Source organism: Microtus ochrogaster, chromosome 10 (genome assembly GCF_000317375.1).
Source record: "Microtus ochrogaster isolate Prairie Vole_2 chromosome 10, MicOch1.0, whole genome shotgun sequence".
Classification (NCBI taxonomy): Eukaryota; Metazoa; Chordata; class Mammalia; order Rodentia; family Cricetidae; genus Microtus; species Microtus ochrogaster.
In genome coordinates, this window is record NC_022016.1 from 37,859,293 (window position 1) to 37,876,538 (window position 17,246).

Sequence of the window (17,246 nt, forward strand, 5' to 3'; positions counted from 1 at the left end):
GGAGGGAGGGAGGGAGGGAGGGAGGGAGGGCAGTCTAATGCGCAGTACATGGATGTGCACATAAGCAATCCCAGCACTCTACAAGCTATTACAGGATTGTGGGTCTTGGGTCAGGCTGAGCTTCTGAGTGAAATCCTATCTCCAAAAAATAAAGAATTTTTTTTTAAAAAGACTATATTATTGAACAGTCACCTGGGACACTTGGACACAGAGCTAGAGCCACAATGTGATGGGTGGAAAGTGACCAGATTCTGAATATGTGTTTTTAAGTATTGCCAGCAGGCTTTGCTGCCAGGGTAGATGAGAGGAAAAAAAAAGTGGAGGAGGATGAATTTTGGGTTTTGGACTTGAGAAACAGAAAAATGGAGCTGCCAAAAGCGAGATTCAGAAGGTTGTGGGTGGAACAAGCTGGACCAAGGAGACGCTGGAAGTGTGAGACTGTGTATGTCTAAGTAGAGAGGTCAACTAGCCCTAGGATATTGCAGGCTAGGGTTTAGAAATGGCATTCAATACCACGACAATGAGTGAGACTACCTAGAGGTGAGGCAAACAGAAAAGATGGAGCCAGAGTGCACCACACAGAGACATACAGGAGGCTAAACCCTGGGAGTCACTGGAGCAGGGTGAATTACACCGCCTCAAAAATCTCCCTCATGGTAACAGCAAAAAATGGTCTCAGGAATGCAAACTCCTCTGGGTCTTTTTGCCTGCCTTAGGCCATCCCCTGCTCCTACTTCAGAGAAAACTAAATCTGGGCTTCCAAAGGCCTACTCTTTGTCAATTTCAACACACTGCTCCTCAGGCCTCAGGCCGGGTTACTGCCCTCCTCTCTTATACCCTGTCTTTAAGTCTTCCTTCAAGAACTTCCAAAGCCCAGATTGTGTGTGTCCATCCCAGATGCGCTCTGATTCCTACCCAGTGCTCAGCCCGCCATCTATGGTCCTCAATCCAGCATCTGCATCCATCACCCATCACAGCTTCCATAGTGTCCTCTCCTCGACCTGTGCTTATTTGTGATTAGCACATTCTGCTGGCCAGCAGGCCCCACCCATCTAAGGCAAGTCCTACAAGTTTTCTATAAAGCTCACGTTCTTTCCTCCCACTGACCAATCCCAAAGTAGCCCAGCATTTATAAAAAGATGAGGTGGGTAGAGCCCACTTGACTATGAAGAAGTCCAGACACCACACACACATGCCCGCGCGCACACACACACACACACACACTTTCACCACCACCATTATCCTTTGCAGCCAAACCCATTGCCGAGTCACTCAGCTGTCAACAGCTATTGGGAACCGTGACTGAAGAGGCAAAAATACGTTTGCACATGCCTTTTCTTCTTACCACTCCCAGGCAGCAAGGGCCCTTAACAACTGATTAGAACTCCCCCTTCCTAGAGAGTAAATAAAAGCTCATCTGGAGGGGTGGTACAGGGAGTTGGAGAGTGCTGGGAGCTTCCCTTTCCCCAGCATCCTCTTCCCTCATTGGAGGTGGCCTCAGAGGTTTTAGAGGGAGGCAATGCCGTAACTCATGAGATTAAAACATGCCCGCTTCTCCTCAGACATGTATTCTATATGAAAATGTGGTTTATGGGCATCAGGTCCACAAATCTAAAGCCCAAGCAATTCTACCTGTGACCATCAGTCATGAAAGTACACTCCCGGAGAATGAGAATTTACACGACCACTGTTAGCCCATAACCAGCGCCAGAGCATCCTCCCCCAGGAGCCAGGTCTCCCTGACAACAACTATCCGCCCCATTTTTACTGGCTGGTACCCAGACTGGTGGCAATGACTCTCAAATGTGAGTATTTATCATGAGACGCTTTCAAGGCTCATCTCTTCTAGTTTGGGGAGAGGGTACTGGATGAGAAAGAATGAGGCAAAAAAAAAAAAAAGAGTTCTGTTTCTACCTCTCGCCAGTCACGCAGCTCAACAACTTTGCTCTCTCTATGTCCGTTGCTGTCTATGGCTGCTGGTCCCGAGGACCTGAGTTTAATTCAGCACAATGTAGTGAGGAGACTCTTAAGCTCCAAACAAGTTACTCAACCTCTCTGTATCTCAATTTCTTTTGTGAAATGAAATAACCATGGTACAGCTTCATTGCGATGCTATGAAATTTAAAGAGGATAATATTTGTATGGAGCACAGAGCAGGGCCTTCTGTATAAGTATACAATAAAGCCTCTATAGTAGGAAGCTGTTTGTTTGTTCTTTGGTCACCAGGACTTCCGAAATAACCACACAGAACTGTATTAATTAAATCACTGCTTGGCCAATCACGTAAGTGTATTGCTATCTAGCTCTTACAGCTAGCATTAACCCATTTCCGACATTTTATGTTTTACCAAGCACTACACACTTTGTGGCTCCCAACAGCAACATGAAGTGTTACAGCTCTGGAGACTAGGAATCTGACATCAAGGGGTCCACAGGCTTGGCCCTCCTTGGGGCCGTGGCATCACTACCTCTTTTAACCTGTGGCAGCTTCCAGGTCATTCCGGCTGTTCTTAAACACCATTCCTACCTCTGCCTTCATATTCACATGTGAATACTACGGTCCTTGGAGGGTCAGATCTTCCATTGTTATAAGGGCACCAGGCACATTGTATTGGGGACCACCCTAATGACCTCTTCTTCATGTGATTTGCATTGATGTTTATATCTAAGTGAAGTCACATTCTGAGACACTTTGAGTCAAAATTTCAGCCTGTCTTTTCTGAGACAACACAGTTCCTCCCATGACAAGCACCTTCTAAAAGCTTCTGCATGTCTCTAAGAACACAGACATTAAGGAGGCACAGTCATGTTTGCAGGAGATCATGCTGAAATGTGGGGAACAGACATGTATGCATGAATCGGGACATAGTAACCAGAGAAAAGCATAAAATGCAAAGACAAAAGGCACAAGGGTGGCTGCACCAGAAGAGGGACTTCCAAAGGTTTCACGTGTTTGCTCAATTTTGAAGGATAGGTTGGATTGACGTTCCCCAAATGAGTAACATCCCCTTTGACCTGGGAGCACGTGGCATTTTCCTGAAGCTCAAGCCCTTGATGTGGCTGTACTGTCAGGTAAGACTCAGCAAAGAGACATCCACAAACATCGCTCCAACCAATTTCAAACGGCCTTGGCTTCCAAGTTAATGCTTTCTCTTGTCGTTCTATAAGTACTTTTCTTAGGTCAAGGTCCATAGAAGCAAACAAAGATTCTTGGGGCAAGGTTTTTATTTAGGAAGGATCACCACGAAAAGCCAGCAAAGACGTGAAGAGAAGGGTAAAAGTCAAACCAAGGGGCAGCACTCAACCACAACTCTCAAAGGTTGTATTCTGCCAAATCCTGCAGGGAAAGCCTGGACCCTCTCGAAGTCTCACCTCAGAGACGTCCACATTGGAACGAGGGAGCTAGAGAGCCCACGTGTCAGCCCCTGGGTCAGAGCTACCTTGAACACTTAAGACTGTTCCCATTCTGTGGTTCGGGTGAAACAGATCTGGTACCAAGAAACCAGCCACCAACAGTACAGACATGGCTGGAGTCAACGTCCACCCAAAAGGCAAATAAGGCATCTGGTAGGGCACCCCTAACATCCTCTCTAATGAAGGTAAGATATTAAAATGTTTCTTGATTTGTGTATGTGTGTGGTGTGGAGGGGAGAATTTAGAGATCTACCTTCCAAGTTAGGAATCTGATAACTGTTTAAATGAAGGAGACAGTGGGAAAGCAAGCTAGAGGTGAGGCTATGGCAATGGTCCCAGGCTAGGATGGGAGGAGATGCTGGAAAGGACGGGAATTGTTTATAAACATGCCTGAGTGCGCTGTAGGTTGTTAGGTCTTGTGTGTGTCTGCGGTGCTAGGATAGAAACGAGGGTCTCGTTTATACCAGGCAAGCACTCAATCATCCACCCCAGCCCACTTTACTCATTTTCTTTTGTTTTTCTGTATTAGCATGTATTACATAATGGGCTTCATTATGATGTTTTTAATAGATGCATATAATGTATTCTGATCACGTTAGCCTATTGCCTTCTCCTGGTTACCTCCCACTTCTGCTGATCCCCTCATCTTCCCAGCTACTCCTCCTTCTGCTTCTGTGCCTTGCTTGTCTGTAAACCGACAGTTTAATTAGGGTTGCTGGCAGAAGCCCAGGTGAGGGGCTGTTGTTTAAAAGGGCACGGGCACCTTAGCAGTGGCTGCACTACTGAGGAAAATCCATCTCCCTCACCCAGCAGACATTAACAAGTCCTCTGGGAGGGGCAGAGCCATGTGAACCCGTCCCTAACTCACATTGAACTGACAATGGGTCTGATATTATGCCGGACCTTTGAGGCTAACCACAGTAGCCAAGAGTCCATGAAGGCAACAGCCACTTCACGCATGGAAGAGAATATTAAGACAGTGTCCCCATGGCACCCCCACTTTCCTCCAGGATTTACATCCTTTTTGATTAGTCCTCCTTAGTGTCCCATTAATGGCTGAGCACGTGACCATCACTTTTCCCCAGCACATGATCCGCTATGAATCTGCAGTAATTGGCACACTTGCAGTGACCAACTATTCAAAGGCCAAGAGTAGCTCCAATCTCAGCTAAGTATGGTCCAGACTGACCTTAAACTAGATCTGCGCCTCAAGTAGGCCTTGAATTTACCATCCTGCCCCAGCATCCTAAGGTATATGATGTCATAGTACGATTCTGAAATTCGCCATAGAGGCTTATTGGTTAGAGGCTGAGTCTCCAAGGAGACACCATTGAAAGGTGGTAGAATTGTAAGCCTTAAGGCCTAGGCGAAAGACTTTAGGCCATCAGGAATATGCTCTTAAAAGTGGTAGCAGCGCCCCCAAAGCTTCCTTCTTCCTTTTTGCATCCTGGCCATAAGCTTTGTTCCATTGTGTGTTCCAGCCTTGATATAGCACCTCACCACAGGCCCAAAGGAAAGGACACCATTCATTCACGAACTGAAACCTTTTTTGCCATGTGCCCAAAAACATCCTTTCTCGCTGCAAGTTATCTGTCTTAAGTATTTGTTCTACTACTGGCCAGGAGCCAACCACTCAGCTTCTATGCACGCATGTGGAATTCATGTACATGCAAACACATACACACATATACACATACAACACACACATACTGAAAGAGAAAAGGAGGGAGGGAGGGAGGGAGAAGTGGAGGGCAGGAAGGAGGTGGGAAGGAAATTCATCTTTGAGGCTGAAGTTCAGGAATTTGTTCTAACTGATCTTCTAGGTGAGTCTGATGCATACTTAAGTTTGAGAACCATGGACACATGCAACTTGAATGAAATTAGTGAACAGAAAGTAAAGTGACAGCTTCCTACAAAGAAGCCACGCTGGATAGTGTGTCAGAAATGGGAAGAGGTATTAGGAGAACAGCCAGGTAGCCGTGGAAAAGAATAGAGGTCTAAGGCGTTCAGCTGCCCTGGTTATGACTGACATCCACAAGCCAACTGTTCAGGAAAGTTCCCAGTGTCAATTACACATCTGTTTCTTTTGGAAACACAAAAGCGTCACCTGAATCCTAATTTTCACCCAGGTCCCTCACAGCATTTGACAGAGTGGTGATTGATTATGGCTATGGGAAGCAGTGTGAAAACAGCCATCAAATAGGTCATGAGAAACGTATGGTCTCCTACCTCTGTGATTTTAGAGGCTGGGAAGCTGAGGGGCAAAGCAAGCTTGATACACAAATCTGGCCAGAAAATAGCAATGTCTGATTTCTCTTGGCCAGGAATGGGGCTCTAGCTTGGTAATAGAGAGGGGGATGGCCTAGCTCCTACATAAAGTTCTCAACTTAAGCATGATAAATGCAAAGAAATTAAACAGCATAAATAAAATAGTAATTCCTAATGTCCAACCTCATTCTGATTTTCTTTTTTCTTTGTTTTCTTACCTGTTTTACTTTGGTGCTGCTATTCTTTGGGGCTTATTCTGTTCTGTTTGATATGAGGGTCTCTTTTAACCCAGATGGCCTTGAACGTAAGCATCAAGGATGACCCTGAATTCCTAATCCTCCCGCCTCCACCTCTTAAGTGCTGAAATCACAGGGGTGGGACACCACACAAGATCTTACGCAATGTTGGAGATGAAACCCAGGGAAACTCATGTACGTGAAGCAAACCCCCTACCAGCTGAGCTACACTGCCAGCCCAGGCTTTGCATCTGAAGGTCCATCCATCAGTTAGCATTAGTATCGCCCATGGTTCTGGGTTCTGCTCTTCATGAGTAGGGGATGCTCCTGTAGTCTCATTCAGAAGGCGCAGGCCTCACAACAGTCCCGTCATCTGCTTGTCAGGTTGCTGGTGCTGGCTATTGGCCAAACTTTAGTAGGGGCTTCTGTCAGGAACATGTGTCAGAACCAGAATGGTTCTCTATGTGGTCTGGGCTTTTCATAGCATGGCACCTGGAGTTCAGGGACTGGGCCTTCTGTGTGAGCTGAGTGGAAGTTGTAGTGGCCCTCTGTATCTAGCTCAGACGTTCCGTGGCACCATTTCCATTGGCGCTCTAATGCTGGACTCTAGCACAATGCCACTAGGAATAAAATCGGGAATGAAGGGCTGGAGTGAAGCTCATTTAGTAGTGTTTCCATACCAGAATGAGATACAGCCTGAAGTCCCACTTATATTAAAAGGGAGGGAACACAGGCTCCATCTTCACATGGGGTAAAACAAGTTACCAGAAGAGCATGCAAGGCAAAAAAAATAATGTTTCAGTCATTTGTGAAACATGCAATCTGCCATAGCAAATAAATCCTCAGTGCTCAGCTCAGCTATGACCTTGCTTAGTCTGGCGTGTAAGTTGCAACCTATCTCAAATTAGCCTCACCTAGGCTGATCTGTTCTTCCCGTGACCTTCCTTCTGAGGTCGGGGCATGGATAGTCAAAGTTCTCACTTCTTTCTATCTTGCAATGCCTCTATAGCTAGAAAAACTACCCCAGGCCCATCCTGAAGCCCTAGAAATCCCCCGAGAAGAACTGCTTCTGCCTCTAGGAGTTAAGTACGGGAAGGGTATGGTCACCAGAGGGACAAAGGGAATTGATCAACGGCCAGAATTACATCACCCCCTCTCTTTGTTCATTTTTCATTGCTGTTGTTCTTTTTCCTGTGTTTAATTTCTCGCCTTCCTTACCCTCCCCTAGGACCTCCCCCTTGGAGATGGGGTTGGGGGGTTTGATTGATTGGTGCTGAAAGCAGGGAGGTTGCAAGTAGAGAGAGATCACCTTACCCTGGAGATAGTTTCCATGGCAACAGGGACAGGTTGGTGGGAGGGGCAGGCAGATAAGGGCCCCACTTTGGGCTTCAGTGCACAATGGAGGTGAAGGCTCTGGTGTTTGTGTGGAGACGGGCAGAATATTCCTGTGCAGCTGGCTTAGAAGTGGGAACAGGGGCGGAGAGCACTTGGAAGCTGGGTTTCTGCCCTCTGCCCTCTGCCCTCTGCCCTCTGCGCTCCTAGCTCACCAAGCAGCCAACTAGCTGCAGTGTCTGCCTGTTCACCTGGCCTGCTGCCCTTCGTCTTATTTGCCACACTGCCCAACCCCCACCCCTCCTCCTCTCTCTTCTCGCTTCTTTAGCTCCTGGCAAGTTTCTAACCTGAGAAAACCACGTGTGCATGTGTGTGTGCATGTGTGTGTGCATGTGTGTGTGCATGTGTGTATGTCGGGGGGTGAGGGATCACTGGTCTCCACTGTAGCCTGGGGCAGGGTCTCAGGTCCACCCTCCTGCTTGCATACTGGCCTCCCTCTAGAGTTGTTCCCTGGTGGGGGGCATAGATAGTAAGAGGAGGGTGACATGGATTATTAATTAGCCCCCGATGGAGACACACCCTCTAGTGTACAGCACCTACCAGCTGGAAAGCCCACGCTAGACTTGAGCATCACCTCTCTGGCACCTGCCCTACCAAGAGGTGTCCTCTCCCCTTAAAAGCAGATGGCCTCTCACCCCTTGCCTGTGACCTTATTTCTCTTTCACAAAGGCTGGATCTGGAAAGGGGCTCTCTCTAACCTTTAACACCTAGACAGGCCACATTCAGGGTCCTCAACACAGTTGCAGGCTCCCCGTGCGTCTTCTTTGTCCACTCTGATTTTATCCATGCGACTGAATGCCATACTAGAGCTGCCTCACCCTAGCACGTTTCTGCAGGGAAGTAGAGAGAAGTGAAGCAGAGGCTCATCAACCTAGACAAAACCTCTGTGGGCATGCGCACCAGCTCAACCCACGAGCCAGGGCAAGATTTTGAGTTGTTCCTTTCTGGACCTTAAGGGCCTTTTCTGCGCTGATAAGGAGCAGAACTAAAAACCCCATTTGTTTTTAAAGGTTGAATTACCACCGAATCCAGCAATGGCCCCTTCCCAAAAGCAGGGACTTCCAATAACGTTGTTCATAGCAGCCCAAATCCCAGCAGCAAATAAATGGATGAGCAAACCTGGTCTGTATATGCAATGGGGTATCAGCCAGCTCTGAAAAGGAATAGGATTCTCATCCACACTACTGCTCAGATGACCTTTCAAAATGAGAGGCTAAGGTCCAGCCAGTGGCTCAGCCAGTAAAGGTGTTTGCCACGCTAGCCTGACAGACTGCGTTCCAACTGCAAAGCCATGTAGAAGTGGAGGGAAGGAACGCACTCCACACAACTGTCCGCAGACTTCCACACACACATCCTGTCATGTGCACTCTGCTCCCCAAGGACACAGCAGAGATAAACAAATAAATAAATCAAACAAAACATGATGCTAGGGGAAAGGCATTAATGATTCCATTTCTATCAAATGTCCAGCACAGGCAATTCTATAGAAAGTTGGCTCGTGGTTGCCAAGGAGGAGTGGGTGGCAGAGAGCGAATAGCTGTTCATTATTTTGGAGTTTCCCTTAAGGATGATTATTTAAAACGTCAGGAATACATAGTGGCGTCCATTGCAGCGCCTGCGAGATGTACTTAAGGCCACCAAATCGTACTTTGTAATGGTCAATTTGATGTGCAACCTAACCACAGTTGTTTTGGTTGGTTTGGTTTTGAGATAATCTTATGTCTGCTAGGCTGGTCACTCCCTGTGTAGCGGAAGATGACTTTGACCTTCTTATTCTCCTGTCTTCGCCAAGGATTGCAGCCATGGTGCATGCTCACGAGTCCCCATCTTTCTGGGGATGGAATGTAGGGATTTGTGTATGCTAGGCAAGAGCTGTACCAACAGAGCCGCATCCCCAGCCCCTTAACCAGCTATGCGATGCAAGCGGGAACAGAGGTACAGCACTTAGTAGCAAGGGCACCAGAGCCAAGAAGTCGCCAGCACTGGGGTGATTAACCAGCCTGGGTTTTCTAGGGCTGTGGTCTTCAGCACTGAAGTTCTGAAGCTAGCCACTCCAACAGACCTCAAGCTAATTCCCTGCCCAGAAACCCTACCTCTCCTTGGCTGGGGGAACTGAGGCAGGCTTCTGACTGTTTCTGAGCCACTGCCCAGTGAGCATGCCTCAGGATCACCTGGAATAAGAAATAATCACACGAATGGCAGCCAAAGAGCAGAGAGCTCGTCCCATAGTCCTGGCACTCTTACTGTCCTAGGCTTTCAGCATGCACTTGAGCCCCAGGGGGTCTATTAATATACAGGATGTGATAGAGGGGCTGAGATGACATTTCTAATGACCCCTGGGACTGATAATGGCATTGGTCACTAACCACACTCTGAAAACTACCCCGTTTCCATGCCCTTCACAGTGCTAATCTTCCTCACCTCCTACAAACCATTTATACCCCCATTCTCCAGACAAATCAGGAGACATGAAGTGGTCCTGTGACTGGCCCAAGGTCTCCTCAGTTGGAACCTGAGGCAGTCTAGCTACATAGGTTGTAGCCAGTACACTTTCTGCTGCAGAGAGGATGTGAATTCAGCCGTTGGTGCCCAACCTGCCACTGAGTGACTTCCCCAAATAGTAACCCTTGTTGTCACGCCTTCCATTAAAAGGTCTTGAGTCCTGAGAAAATGGTTCATTTCTCAATCCTTCCCAGATCAGTGGCCTTTAATGTCCTTCCACCTGACCTACAGGCAAGAAATATCGTTTCTGGTGAGCTTAGCCAGAGCTTTCCTGCTCTTGTCTCCCCTTTGCGGGACCCTGGTCGGGATTCCCCAGGAGTCCCTCCCCACTCGACTTTCCCAGGATCTGCTCTCTGGAACTCTGATTCCTTTAGACCCACAAAGCAAAAGCCTCATCTGCCTCCTCTTATCCTCCATGCCCTTGGTACCTGCTTCCATGAACAGGTCCGGGAAGAACAACCTACTCCAGTTCATACCACCAGTAGAGAACCCAGAGCCTGGCATAAGTGCCCAAGAAACACCTACTGACTATCTGTGTGCCTCTCAAGCCTCAGTTTCCCACTCTGTATAATGGGCATGCCAGTACCTACCTAGATTCCCTGCCTTTGTAATCAGATAGCTGAAAAATCTGTCCCCACTCCCTGCTATGATTAGAAGCCTACTGGAGGCCTGTGGTACAGTCAGGGTGGACAATCTGCAACATCCTGTCCCCATCCAGCAGATCTGGAGTTTCTCACAGTAGGTAGCCACTGTTAATAGTGACCGTGCCCGGGGTGTAGGGGGACAGACAGCTCCCTGAGAAAGGAAGAAAGGCAGAAAAAAATGGGCTCAATCCCAGGCTTGATCTCAGTCCAAGAAAATATTTGGATTTCTAGAAAGGAGGAGGTTTCCCAGGCCAGGACAATAACAGCCTACAGCTGTCACCCTCGCCCGCGAGCCCCTGTTCAGTGTCTCTGGGCCTGGGAGTGGCTGCGAGAGAGAGGGAGGGAGGGGGCTAGGAAGAAAAATGACAGACAGATGGAAGAACTTCCATAGGAAGTGCCTGGTCTGAATAGGACAGAGCTGGAGAGGGCTTTGGGGGAGGACCCCCCTCCTTCCCAGCAGAAGCAGAGCCCCTGGAGTCTTTTGGCTCTCCCTCCCCCACTCTGCGGCCCTCTGCAGGTCTCCTTGAATCCATATGTGGGTTTTGGCTCTGCTTGCAGGCAGGGGATTTGAGGAGCGGTTGTGTGATTTGTACAGCTGTCATTAGGGTAATTGCACGATATTTTCCCAAATTTCTCCTGCAGCTTCAGGCTTGCTTTCCAAACTTCCTGCCTGCCCGTTAACATGGGCTCTGGCGAGAGAAGCTGGCTCAGAGCCTTGCTAGCAGCTGCTAACAGCACCCAAGGGCAGTCTCCTCCAGTAGTGCCATGGGACCAGGCACCGGGATTTGAGAAGAGGGGCCCAATGAAGCTCTGGATTGAAGGTTAGCAGCTTCATAAAAGTCACATCGGTGGTCACTGCTGATTGTCCCTCCTCTCTCAGAGTGGATATAGACACAAATTAGCCCATGCCTCTGAGAAGGCAACGGCATCTCCTCAGGACACCAGAGTTTGGAGAGTCCCTTCACTGTACTTCAAGAGGTCTGAGGGACTCAAAGCGAGCATCTTATCTTGTTTCTCAGCCCTTCCCAACCCAACACTGCTCATTCTCAGCATGACTCTCAAGCTGGCTAGGGGCCATGCCCAGAGTGCTGATGCGGAAATCTGGTGAGAGGGTTCAGGGGTCCATGGGGGAATTGGCAGTATTTCCTAAAGACTCAAAGAATGACCACCAGGGAGTCCTTTAGACCCAATGGTGAAACCCTACTTCCTTCCATCCACTCTCAGGTGGATCTGCCCATCTTCTTTCTACTGCTCTGACAAGTACTTATTTCTCTGGACCGACTCCCCCAACCTGTTAAAATGCGAGTCCATGAGCAGCAGAAATGGCTCAGAAGGTAAAGAGCATGTCCTGCAAGCTGATGGCCCGACTTCCATCTAGAGGACTGTTATAAAGATGGGAGAAGAGAACGGACTTCGCAAAGTGATCCTCTCACCTCGACACACGCTGGGGCACGTACATGCCCACACCCATACATCCTGCACACACAATAATAAGAAACCATTTTAAAATGAAGAAACATAAGAGGTACCAAAGCAGAATCGCACACGAGGATACAAGGAAGCATGCATACACATGCACACACCAACAAGCGAGAAAAATCTCTTCTGTTTTCTGCTTGGGTGTGGGAACCGGGAAGAGAAAAAGAAAGTCTGAAATTACAAGTCAGTGAATGAGTGAGAAAAATGCTGGGACGCCCAAGAGGGCCCAGGAATGATTCTCCATAGTGGGTTCTCTAGGCTGGAACAGCCAAGGAGATGACAGGCTGATGGGCTGGGGCTGGCACTCAGCCTCGGGGTCCATGTTTCTTCTGACCTGCTGGCTGGGGAGTGGGATGCACCCTGGAGAGCCTCGTCACTTAGCATCGCGTCTGCTCCGACATGATGCCTCCGAGTAATGTAATTTATATTTCATGCACAATTGAAGCAGCTAATGGTGTAATTCTCCAAGGGGGAAACAAGTTGTTATAGTGTTAATTACATTGCAGGCGTGTTGCCTCTCCTTTGCCCCCCAAGTGTTCCAAGGGAAGTTACCAGGTAGCATCTGAGTGGGTGTCCAAGAAGGTGGCTTTGTCAGGTTCCATAGATGTCAGGGCTGAGTAGAGGCAAGAAAGTCATGGACAGCTTCCCACCCCATTCATCCCTCTGGGTGTGGTATACTTGGCTTAAACTGCCCAGTGGCCTGGACTTCCTAGCCCCTGAGTAGTCAGGGAATCTTGCTGACTTGCAGAACCTTGTCTGCATTCACCTGGATGCTGCTGGGGAGGGCATAGTACAGATGATTGTGTGAGAAAGGAGGCAGAGCACAGGCAGAACCAAGCAAATACTGACTAGCTGGCAGCAGCTGACACCGCCATAGGTAGCCTCCGATGGCGGAAAGCTGGCTTAGAACCCTAGCTGTGCTTCCCATAGTCTGAGACACCCTTGATGCAATGCCTCTTTGTGCGTCACTTTTCCCGCTCCAGAATAAGTAGAATATTTCAATTTTTTATGTGCACATGTGTATGTGGCAGGGGCGAGCAGAGGACAATCTCGGGTGTCATTCCCTAGAACACAATCTACCTCCTTTGAAGCAGGATCTCTCACAGGATCTGGAGTTCACCACATTGAGTCTCTGGGTGTTGGCTGTCTTCACCTCCCTATGGCTGGGAATACAAGGGCAGGCCACCACAACTGACAATGTTCCATGGGTTTGGGGGATGGAATTCAGGTTGTCTTGCTTTCAAGGCAAACACTGTACTAGCTGAGCCACTCCCCAGTTCCAGTATTGGGCCGATAAATTAGCAGACTAGGGTGAGCATTCATTGTACCAGTAAGTACAGTGTTGAGAACACGGGCACACACATAGCTGACTGAGTGTAAGTTATTGTAGTAAGAGGGAGTGAATGGAGTTAAATTGTCATGAAGTTCTGGCATTTTCTGTGAAGTGGTAGAGAAGTACATATTATTCTACATTTGTGGAAGCCAAATTTACTAAAAGAGAATAAATGTCTTGTTTTCTGAAAAGAAGAAAAAAACAGGAGAAAAGCAGAGTTCTTTTTTAAAAGAATTATAGAACCATAAAGTCGAGGATGTTTTCTACAAAGAAATTTAAATTGACTATTAGAGAAACATGCCAAACTCCTGGGGGAGGGAGAAAAAGAGTAGAGAGGGTAAAGAAAGAAGGAAGGAGCGAAGGAAGGAGGGAGGGAGGGAGGGAGGGAGGGGAGGGAATAAATGAACAAAGAAAGGGGGAGAAGGAAAGGAATGAGGAAGGTTCCGTGAAGATAATTATGGATTCACTGCATACAAACCAGGCCAACCAAATTTCCCATCTTTTTAGTTGATAAATCAGAGCGAGCTGCCTGGTGGAGATGAGAGAATATATGTACTCTTAATCTAAGCAAGCCTTTTTCAAAAGCTCACAGCTTACCTTTAAAGAAAACACCAAAATGGGCTAGCTAGTACTATAATATGCTGATTCCTAGCTGGTTGACGAACTGTACGCTTATGTGGGTTTGAGCCCTACTTCCAGTATCACTTATATTATTCAGGGTAGACTAACTATTCTAACCCCAACATCAAGTGTCCTAAACAGTGAAGTTTCTTCCTTACATCCTCATGAAATGCTAGCAGTAACAGGGGCCTAGGCTTTCTTATGGTCGTCTCTACACAAGGCTCTTTTCATCTTACAATGTTGCCATCTTCAACTTAGGCCCACCAAGTTTTCTAGAAACTGCATGCTGGTATTGTCTCCCCAGCATTCCACACTGTCTCGAATTGAGTTAAGTGCAAGCGAGGGAAGGCTAGCAAGTGAGATCCAGCCAGGTAGCTATCAGGGAGCATTAGCAGTGGCTTCTCCAAGCATCCATCTTCATAGACACAGGTCGTCAGGGAGCTTTGTGGTGACAAGCTCGTCTCCACCTCTCAGCCTGTCCTAAGCAGCAGTTTTCTTTTGCAGTGCCCCGGATGCAGACACACAATGGGCCAGGTTAGAGCTGTGACTCCTGCCTTCCTGGACTCACTCCACTCCCCCTCTTGCCTACAGGTGAATGCTTCTCTTAGCTTGCCATCCCCCAATAGTTCCTGAGAGGAGAAGGCAGACATCAGACTCCTTCAGGCAATGTAATCCCAGCTTAGAGTGTGGGCTTTTCAAACCCCTCCCCTGGTGAGCAGCAGGGTGCAGAGTGGACTTGGCTGGCTTTTAGGCAGTAAGAAAAGTTTGTTCAGCAAGTTTCCAGGTAAGACAAAGCCGGAAAGAAAAGCTATTAAGATGGATGAAAAATTAAGCCTCAAAAATCTTTTGCCGAACTTGCATGATGAGCTAAGTCAAGAAAATTAAATTGCACATGTCTGGGACCCAGCAGGGGCCATTCACATCCTCTGAAAATTTAACTGAAGTGGCTCTAAGGACAGGCTGTTTACGAAGGTGGGGGCGGCGCGGAGGGGAGCAGGAGAGCAGTGAAGCATCCAGAGGCTTTTAACAAGCTCCGCCCTGAACCAGAGCTGGGAGCGAAAGGCTTTGCCACCTTTTGGCAAGGCAATTATGAGAAACCCGCTACCAGACAGGAGCTGCGTCCTACATACAGAAATGCTACTACTGTTATGGAACTTTGGGGGTCACAGCGCGTGCCCAAAATCAGATCTGGCCACCTGTCTTCACTAAGCTGATTAAAGAACCAAATTAAAAGTGGAAAGCAATCAAAAATTTATTCGGTGTGGTCACATTCAGAAGAGAGATAAAGAGATCCAGCAGGGAAACCCCCCAAGTCAGTCTTTGAGGTTCTTAAGTGAGATCAAAGTTTAAAACAGGGGGCCAAGGATTTGCACATCTAAGCAGTCTCGGCCAAGGTGTGGCCCCGCCCACCACTGACCCATCAATCCTTGTCTGGGCTTCAGCTTCGCCCTGTAAGAGGGTCTGACAAGCTGTTAGACCTGTGTGAAATCTCTTTCTGGGAGACAAGCTCCTCCTCCGTGTGGTGCCTTTTCCCTCTCCCAGCATGAGGTTCCCAGGGAAATTCCCATTTCTTTGGGGTCCACTGTTTGAATAGTCTGATAGTCAGACTGAGACACACCAGGGGCTCTTTAGAATATCCCCCTTTCTGTCAGGTCTGTTATGCAACCGCTGCCAATGTTCAAGTTAGAAAGAGATTTGAGGTGGATCAGATACCCAATCTCGTCTGCCTCCCTCCCTCTGAACTCCTGTGGGTGCTTCTCTTTGGCCACAACCAATGGAGAAGCAGAGGACCTGGGGGGCTACAGGGCAATATGATCCTCACAAGGCAGCTAGAACACAGATTTGAGCCAAGGGTGAGTAGGGAGGGGTACTGATATAACCAGGAGAAAGTCTGGGAGAAAGCCAGCCCTGGCTGAGGAGACTACCCAACAGGTACAGGCTCAGGTCATACAAGCCTGACTTCAATCCCTGGGACCCGCACAAAGAACCAGATGTCATGGTGTGCATTTGCCATCCCATAATGACAAACACACAGACCACACACACTGTGGTGGTCTTCGCCACCTCGCCCTCCATCCCCCAGCCTTGCACTTAGATTTTCAACAAAAAATTAGAAGCAAGTCAGTAAGCCAGTCGCGTAAAAATGAACTGGATATGTTTTTGAAAAGCTGCAGAAGGGATCTAAGGATGTGGCTCAGTGAGTCATGTGCAAGCGTCAGGACCTGAGTTCAAATCCACAAGACCCATGTAAAAAGTCAGAAGTGGTAGTACACTGATAGGCAGAGTCAGCTAGAGCTTCGTAGCCTGCCTGTTTAGCGCAGTCAGGGAGCTCCAGACTCAGTGAGGGGCTCTGTCTCAATAACTAAGTGGGAGAACAATTGAGGGAGGCAAAAAACAGAGGCCTCTGGCCTTCACAGGAACAGGCAGGGCATACACATCTCCATACCCACATACACCACACACCACACACCACATACATATCACACATGCAAACTCACACGCACACACCGCATACACTCACACACACCAATACACATCACACATACACACTCACACACACCACACACACTCACACCACACCACACACACACACACACCGCATGCACCACACACACTCACACACACACCACACACACACACACACACACCGCATGCACCACACACACTCTGCATACACCACACAACACACACACCCCGCATGCACCACACACACATCACATACACCACACACACACCACATGCACCACACACACATCACACACACCACACACACACACCGCATACACCACACCACACACTGCATGCACCACACACACACACACACACACACACACACCGCATGCACCACACACACACAAAAGCTACAGAAATATGAGATAGCTCCAGACACCAACTGTTTACAAACAACTCCTTCATGGAGGGATATGGTGGGTGGGTGCTGTGCTGCTTGTTTTCTGTCAACTTGACACAATTTAGAGTCCCTGGAGAGGAGGGAGCCTCACTTCCGAAAATGCCTCCATAATACTGGACTGTACCAAGATTGTAGGGAATTTTCTTTTTTTCTTTGTTTTGTCTTTTGTTTATTGGTGTGTGTGTGTGTGTGTGTGTGTGTGTGTGTGTGTATGTTTGTGTGTGTGTGTGTGTGTGTGATTCCTAAGACAGGGTTTCTCTTTGTAGCAGCTCTGGCTGTCCTTGAACTTGCTCTGTAGTCCAGGCTGGCCTCAAACTCAGAGATCTGCCTGCGTCTGTCTCCTAAGTGCTGGGATTAAACATGTGTACCACAACCTGGCTTCATTTTTTAAATTAATGATTATTGTGGGAGGGCCTGGCTGATTGTAAGTGGTGCCACCCCTGAAC